Source organism: Podarcis pityusensis (assembly GCF_964106645.2).
Source record: "Podarcis pityusensis genome assembly, chromosome: Z".
In the NCBI taxonomy this organism is placed as follows: Eukaryota; Metazoa; Chordata; class Lepidosauria; order Squamata; family Lacertidae; genus Podarcis; species Podarcis pityusensis.
The window spans coordinates 21,475,907-21,484,583 of NC_138044.1; the positions used below are offsets into that span (position 1 = coordinate 21,475,907).

An 8,677-nucleotide genomic window follows, 5' to 3' on the forward strand; every position below is an offset into this window, starting at 1 on the left:
CGAGGATGGAGAAAGGGAGGAACGAGAAGAGGATGGTGAGGATGAGGAATTTGTAAAAAGATTAGTTAAGTTGATAGGTGATAATAAGAACAGGCAGAACGTTTGAGAAAGTATGTGGAACCTTATGCAGGAGAAGTGGACGTCAGTCCCCATATGTTAAAAACAGCGGGATGTGTAGGGGAACAGAGAAGAAAGTGGCAGAAAGAGTGGGGAAGGCAGTGAAAAGAGTGACCCTCCATAGGGCACATAAAACACAGGAGGAGGGCGCGGCCAGAGTGATGCCTCTCCATAGAGTGTATGACCCTCCAGCCCCCACGGGACCTAACGGGGTGGTGCCCAATAGAACTTATACAGTTCAACATGTCCCCTTCTCTAGTGCAGATGTTTGTAATTGGAGGAACCAAAACCCTTCATTTGAAGAAAACCCTGCCAAAATCATTAAGCTGTTTGAGGGAATTTTTTTTAAAACATACAACCCCACTTTTTATGATGTGCAATATTTGATGGATGCCCTGCTAGCTACAGAGGAGGATAGGCGAATTCATGCTGAAGCCCGAGCACACATGAGAGCGCAGGGGGCAGGAGATCAAGCTGTTGCAACTGGATATCCTGAAACTACACTGAATTGGGATTATCAGACCATTGAAGGGTAAAATACCCTCACCACTTATCGCCAGAATGTCTTAAGTGGCATGAGGAGGGCAGCCAGAAAACTCACCAACTTTGTGGAGGCCAGAGAAATAGTGCAAGGAACAGAGGAGGCCCCTGGAGCCTACTTAAAGAAGCTGAAGGAAGCCTACCGCCAGTATATCCATGCCCCTATCATAAAAACTGCCTTTGTAGCCCAAGCAGCGCCCGATATTTGCCGAAAAATCCAGATGGGCCACACCCTGAAATGGATGTTAGAAAATAGCCCAAACCACTTATAATCAGAGAGAGGAAGAGGCCCAGAAGAAAAAAGGAGAAGTACCAGGCAGAGAAGTTGATGGCCCTGAAGACAGGAGGTCCACCGTTAGAAGAAGAAGAGGAGGGCGAGGCCGCTTAGGAAAGAGTCAGCGTGCCATCTGCCGAAAGGCACCTATTTCCTCTCCCAGGCTAAAATGAGGAAATGTCAGATGCTACTACATCCGCGTTAGAAATTCCAAGTCACCACAACCCTCAACCCAGCTGCCCTATTACCGGTAGGAGTAGGTGAGGAGCCCACGCATGATTGCATTGAAGTAATGGATGAGGTGTATTCTAGCAGGCCTGACCTTAAAGATGAAGCAGACCCCCAGTGGCCATCATGGTTTATGGATGGAAGCAGCTTCATTGAGGCTGGACACGGGAAGGCAGGTTATGCAGTGGTAGCCCTGGAAGACCAGGTGATCGAAGCAAAGTCACTCCCGCCTGGAACATCGGCCCAGCTGGCAGAGCTAACTGCGCTTACCAGAGCCCTGAGCCTGGCAAAGGGACAGAAGATAAACTTTTATACAGATTCTAAGTATGCATTCCTGACTTTACATGCCCATGGAGCCTTATGGAAAGAAAGAGGTTTGCTTACCTCCAGAGGAAGCCAGGTGGCCCACCCACAAGCCTTGTTGAACCTTCTGGATGCTGTATGGGAGCCCGAGGCAGTGGCAGTTATCCATTGTTATGGACACAAGACTGGACCAGGAGAAGTGGCCAGAGGAAACCGATTGGCAGACAGAGTGGCCAAGGAAGCAGCCCAAGAACTGGCCCCCGCCTCGGTTATTGGAGCACTGGTCCCGGAAGAAATTTTAAGCACCACTGACAAGCCAGCTTATACGAAGCAGGAAAGGGACACTGCAGACGCTCAGGAACTGACATTGTCCAAAGAAGGATGGTACCTTACCCCTGATGACAGGATATGGATTCCAGAGTCCCTTTCTCGGCAGGTTACTCAGAGATACCATGATTCAACCCACATAGGACCAGATGCTACAACCAAGCAGCTGGAGAAATGCTTCTATATAGCACACCTCTACCAACTGGCAGCCCAGATTTCCAGGAAATGCCTGCTGTGTCAAAAGAATAATCCCAGAGCCGGACCACTGGCTCCCCCAGGGATTCAGCATAGTGGAACTGCACCTATGGAAGATCTTGTCGTGGACTTTACTGAATTACCCCGTTGTGGACTACACCGCTACCTGCTGGTGGCAGTGTGCACCTACACCGGATGGGCCGAAGCATGGCCAACAAAGACTGAAAAGGCATTTGAAGTAACCAGGTGCCTGCTTAGGGAAATCATCCCTCGCTATGGATTGCCAAGGTCCATAGGATCTGACAATGGACCAGCATTTGTTCATGCAGTCCTACAGGGACTGGCAAAAGCGCTCCAGATCAACTGGAAGCTGCATACTGCTTATAGACCCCAGAGTTCTGGAAAGGTAGAGAGAATGAACAGGACTCTAAAGAATCAGCTGTCCAAGCTGACACAGGAAACCGGGTCTAATTGGGTGACCATGTTGCCCTTGGCATTGCTCAGGGTCCGCAGTCTCCCGTCAAAGCGAACCCACCTGTCACCCTTTGAAATTGTGCTTGGGAGACCGGTCCCATATGTCAGAATGTTGTCCCCACATGCTGGTCAGGATATGCAATTGAATAATTAAGTCCAGATATTCTTCCGAGTTTTCTTTTGTCTCGACAGGTGGACCCAGGCTCACAACCCCTGTGTGTTGGCTGCATCAGTTCGAGCCAGGTGATGAAGTGTGGGTAAACGATTGGGCACGGACGCAGCTACAACCGTGCTGGAACCTTATACCGTCCTGCTCTCCACATCCACCGCCGTGAAATTCGCCGGCATCACCCCTTGGGTCCACCACACCAGAGTGACCACTATAGATTGAACTGTGCAGTTAAATCCTGATTAACCCCTTCGGCTGACCATCTCCAGACCCTCCGCTGATGACCGCTCTGCTGATATCACACCGGAAGCTGATATCTCAACGCACAGCTGAAGAAATGGATGGGAGGGACGCCCGCGGGCAGCGTCCCCAACGTGAAAACCCGTGCCGGGACTGATCCAGGAAGTCCACCAGGACATTTAATACTTTCATAAGGACTTTCTCTTTTCCTTTTTTTCTGTTATATTCTGTATTGATTTGCTCTATGCCCCACAGCCCTGACCCTACCGAGCCATACCGCCCTTACTGGCCTGCTGGCCTCTGCTACGACTGGTTCGTCTTGCCGGTGGTAAGAGATGGCGTGCTCATTGACTACTGGAAACGGGTTTGATGAGGTTACTATACCAACCTCATCTGATGGACCAGGTTCTAATCTTAATCCAGGCGTTAGATGGGACGGAACCTATCTTAATGCAAGTATTGCAGGGGTGGGAGCCTTAACCAGGTGTGCATTGAAATTGCTAAACAAGTGCCAGTAAGAATTGCCACCCCAGGATTTCAGCTTCCATATGCTCTGGTCAGTAGGGAGGCAGCACGAGAGTTCAATCCACCCAACAGGGTTAGTATGGTGATAGGCCCAATAATGCTTCTATTGCTTTTTTGCTTTTGTATTCCCTGCTTGATGCAATGCTTGCAGAATATGATGGGAAAGATGATGTCTCGCATGATGGGACCTCGCGTGATTGCTGTAATGAGAGAATATAGACCCCTACCCCAGAACGAATCTAAGTAATAGATTGTTCAAAAGAAGAGGAGGGAGTAAAGGGAGATGGGAAAAGGTTTCTCTCAATATTTTCTGTGCTTAGAACTCTGTACCTAAGAAAGGTTGCTCTCAAATACTATCTGCAGTAAATTCCTGTGCTAATCCTGTGCTAATCTTACTTCTGCAAATTTTGGCCAGACAGTTAGCACACCGCCAGTGACTGCTTGCAAAATTTGGCTGGCAGGTCAAAAGTTCGTTTCCTGCCTAGCCAGCTAGCAAGAAACCGCTGCTGTTAGCAATAACTAACCAGACCTGCTAAAATTGGCTGGAAGGTCAAAAGTGCAGATTTAACCAGGCCTGCTAAAGAAGCCCCTTTTCCTGTCTTATGCTTACTAATGCAAAGATGAGAAAAGACACGTGTACGAAGGAGAGGGGAGGGAATGTTTAGCAAGCAATAAAATGTGTTTAGCAAGCAATATAGATGTGCCATGTAAGGGAATAATTTGAGAAGGTATGGGAGGGAGGAGAGTGCTCAGAAAGTATAAGAAAGTTTGCTGAAGTGTCTTGCTTTACAGCCAGTATATTTTCAGGAGCTATCCAGCTGGTTGTCTCTGTGTACAGATATTGTCTCTGTGCACAGATTTCAATAAACTTTTTCTCCAAAGAAGATTTTGCTTTCCTGGTACTTTTGTTCCCTCCAAGGTCCGGGGATGGCGTGGCTGATGGATCCCTAGGTAAATAAGGCTTCAGAACGATACCAAACTATAATACAATTACTAACACTTATTGTTCAAATACAAAATTATATAATTTAGGTGGCCTCCCGTGTGCTAGAATTGATGGTTGATTATTTTATTTCTGCGTTCCAAAATCTTACGAATTTCAATTACATTCCAGTCAAAAAAATAATCCCTTATACAACTGCAATATTCACTCCATAAATAATAAAGGATGGGGAAGAGTCAGCTCTAAGTCTCCATCGTAAACCTTTGGCAAAATAGTGTTTCCCTCCCTTTTTCCTTTTTTTTTTTTACACACACTGTTCTGTTTGATGTTATCTTCCATATCTATAATATGGATCAGCCTTGGTTTCTAACTGCCTCAACCGTTCCTCATAAGGCTTAGTTTCCAGACCCTTGATCATCCTGGTCACCCTCCTCTGCTCACTTTCCAGCTGCTCAATATCTATCTGTTTTTCTGCAGAATTCACATTTGCTGAAGTGAAGGTGTTGATTTGGGGTACAGTTGGAGAGGGGTATGGTGCCTGTTGGAGGGGGAAACCCCACCCCACCCTTTCCAAAAAATCCGGTAACAATGTTAAGAATGACCCAAACTTCATTTGCTTCATGAAATTTATACACTGCTTGACTGCATGAATGAGGGGACCAGGCTCTCTGGGTCCTGGCATGGCCGTAGCTCTTGAACCCAGAGCACTTGGGACCTCCTTTCTCTCTCTGCCAGCCCTTCATGCTCTGGGCTGCCTCTTTCAGGCTCTGAACTGCAGAGAGATGGAAGGAATTGGTCATGATGGGCCGGCAAGGATCGATTAGGCTCCACATATGTATTTCTGTTCTGCCAATTCGGCAATGGTTCACTGTTTTCTCCAGATGCCCCTCCTCACACACAAACGCCCCGCAAGAATTGGGGGTGCCGGCGTCTGAGTCGCTCTTTCCGCTCATCTCTTCTAGGATCAGGTGCCTAAGGCGCCTGTTCAAGCGCTGCCACAGGGTGGCCCCCCAGCAAGACCAAGAGCAGCCCGTGGCACCAGGTGAGCAAACGGCCCTCCTTTTTTGGACAGAGGAGGGCAGGAATAGGCATGGGGGGCAAGACCTCCTTCTCCATCTTTTCATGGCGGCAGAAAGGAAGCAGTGGCTGTGGGACCAGATCAGGTAGGGGGAATCTGCCTTGTGGGGACAGAGGCCAAGGGGTGAAACAGTGTCATGGACTGGTTGGGCACAGAGGAATGGTGGGAGGAAGCAGCTGGAGAACCAGGAAGGGAAGACGTCTTGGAGCCCAGGGAGTGGAGGGTGGACAAGGAGGAGCAGTCGGGGAGAAGAGGCCGGGGAACCAGGGGAGGGGAGCTAATGGGGCTCAAACCCTCGGTGAGTGAGGGACTTTCCCCTGTGTCAGAAGACAGGCTCAGGCAGATGGAGCCCTACACAGATGCAGAGTGGAGTCCCTAAGATGGTTGGGTGGCATTTTGTAGGCCTCCTTCTGGCAACTCTTGCAGCCAAGCTGATGCCTTATGCCTTGCTCTTCTTTCCTTTGGACTACCTCAGGGAGCACAGGGCACAGGGTTGACACCTTTGTTTTGCAAAAGACAGGGCAGGGCAGGGGACAAAGAGAGATCCGAAAGTTGTTAACTATTTTGCCTCAAAAGATCTCACGGAATCTTGGGTTTTTCAATTCCTTAGGATATATGATCTACTCCCTGTGTAACTCCACGTGTCAAGAAGAAAAAGAACTGGAAGAGAATGGAATAAAAATAAATATTTTTAAATGGATTTTGAATAAATGCACAATAAATTGTTACTGTTTTTGAATTTCATTGTGTTGTTGTCTTCCATTGATCTGGACACTTGTTGTTGCAGCCTAAAATAGCATTAGCATTTTTTGCTGCTGCATCACTCTCAGGTTGACTCATGTTAAGCTTGCGGTCCACTAAGATCCCTAGATCCTTTTCCCTACCAGCAAACCAGGTGTCCCTCATCTTATATTGGAGCAGCTGGTTCTTCCTGCCAAAGTGCAGAACCTTAGATTGGCTAGAGGTCCTCTTTGCTCGCCTTCAGGGTGTGACCATGTCACAGTCAGTGCTGTGGTAGCTCCGTGTGGCATTAACACAGTTCAGTGCAATCGCCTGGTGACAATCCAGTCCAGCTGGTGCCAGTGACCTGAGATCTAAGATGTCTCCAAGACACCGAGTGTTTTGCCTTGGTAGAGCATACCATGTTTGTGACACAGAGGCTGTGGTATGAGCACAGTTCAGGTAGGCTTTGTCCGTTCTTGTTCAGGCTCCCGATACCAAGGAGGCCTCTGCGGTTATCCCAGCTGTGATGAACTCTTCCAGCAGGAATAGTAATAGTAATAATAATTTTATTATTTATACCCCGCCCATCTGGTTGGATCAGAATGGATCTCCTTGCTTTTAATGCTCTTATCCAGAGAGGCATTGGTGAGGCTAGATCCGGTCACAGGAAAAAGAAACAGAACTCAGAGAGAGATCCTCGAACCCACCAGAGCTGTCTGCTGCAGGATGCAGAATGGGAGGGAAACGAGCCACATTAATGGATTGAGGGGAAGCTGAGAGCCTTTCAGAGAATCCCAAACATTTTTCAAAGAGGGCCAGATTTGATGAAGTGAAGGGCCTTGAGGGCCGACCAAGCGAAAACCAAAGTTGTTGACTTTTTTTAGGATTGAAGTTGTGGAGTTTTTTTCAGGGTTGAAGCTGAGGTTTTTTTAGGATTTTACCCCATGAAATAAACTGCCACAGGGGCTGGATTCAACCAACTGACTGGCCGGATTAGGCCCCCAAAACAGACTTTGGAGACAACCAGTTGCGTTGCTGAGCTGCCCTGGCTCACCAGAAGTGGGAGGAAATGTCCACAATCAATTTAGAAACACCTGAAACACAACTGAAAATACACATTTTCAAAATCCATTTTGCTGCTGAAGCCCTCAAGTGTAGAACTACGGAAGGTCTGTTCACTGTTCTCACCTATCATTAGACCAGGACCACATATTCTGCCTATTATGTGCATCCCATGATAGCCTTTCCCTGAATATGCCATCAGCAGCACAACCTTCCTTTTGGGGAACCTCTTCACCCCGTCCTCCACCGCCTCCCCACTGGTCTTGAACCGTTTCATTTCATGCCCCTTTTCCTCCTGCTTTCCAACTTCTTCTGCTGCCTCCTCTCTGTTGCTGCAGCTGCTCTTCAGCCTCTTGGCTTGGTTGCCAGCCACAGTTCTCAGCTCCTTGGCCATTGCAAAGCACTAGAAGAGATCATCCGAAAGCTAACTAAGTCCTTCATTTAAAGGGCACGTCAGCCACAGAAACCTTCTTTACACAGATATTGAATCGATCACTCAAAATCAACTGACAAAATACAATTCTCTTAAAGCAACCAAGCAAGTAAGCCCAAAAGGAGCTGCTGGGGGTTTCAGTGCAGTAATATCTGGAGAGATATTGATCACCCAGTACAGACAGGGTACCTGCAGCATCCAGATGTTAAGACTATAAACCCTCGTCAGCCCCAGCCAGCAGAGCCAATGGTCAGGGGTGAGTGCTATTATTTCATTTCATTTGTGAATCGCTTTCCATGAAGCATGATGAATTGGGAGTAGAACAAGATCCAGATCCAGAGGGCCACAGATTCCCCATCCCAGCACTACAGAAGCAACTCTAGAATCCTCACCAGATTCTAGATCAGAATTACCAGAGAATACATCCCTTTTGGCTTTGTAAGTTTCCACATGCAAGCCTAAATTCTGTAAGGGTAGAAATCAAATCTTCCAAGCTAGCATTGGCCGTAGCAAACTCCAACAACATAAAGCCTTTATCATTAACCATCATTTCAATGTGCTGTTTGGAACAGGTAAATTTGGGAGGGACAAAATGGTTTCAAGACTTTTTCTGTGCGCTTCAGACATGTGGTTTGTGTGTGTGTTTGTGTGTGTGTGTGTGTGTGTGCTTGGTACATTTATGAACATTTATTTTATATATGTACGACCTTAAAATTCTTATAACAATAATAATATTTGATAATATTATTATATTAATGATATAATAAGATAATGATAATAATTATTATCTTATTTATACCCCACCCATCTGACTAAGGCTGCTGGAGCCACTCTGGACGGCTTCCAACATACATAAAAACATAAGAAAACATTACGTACTTCCCTATACAGGGCTGCCTTCAGCTGCCTTCTAAAGGTTGCATAGTTAGTTGATCTTCTTGGCTCCAGGGTCACACGACTCCATGCCCTCACAAAGTTTCTCTCAGGGACATCATACCACACCCTTCAACATTTCTCTGATGGAAATAGGGGCGTCCTGAGGAAAA

The 8,677-nt window shown here is 47.2% G+C and overlaps 1 long non-coding RNA gene across 1 annotated transcript; it reads left to right on the forward strand.

Moving 5' to 3' along the window:
* Window positions 1-5,431: 5,431 nt before the first annotated feature.
* Window positions 5,432-6,148, forward strand: LOC308468157. Its single transcript, XR_013981500.1, has 2 exons — window positions 5,432-5,498; window positions 6,024-6,148. It is a non-coding gene; the product is annotated as an uncharacterized lncRNA (long non-coding RNA).
* The last annotated feature ends 2,529 nt before the right edge of the window (window positions 6,149-8,677 follow it).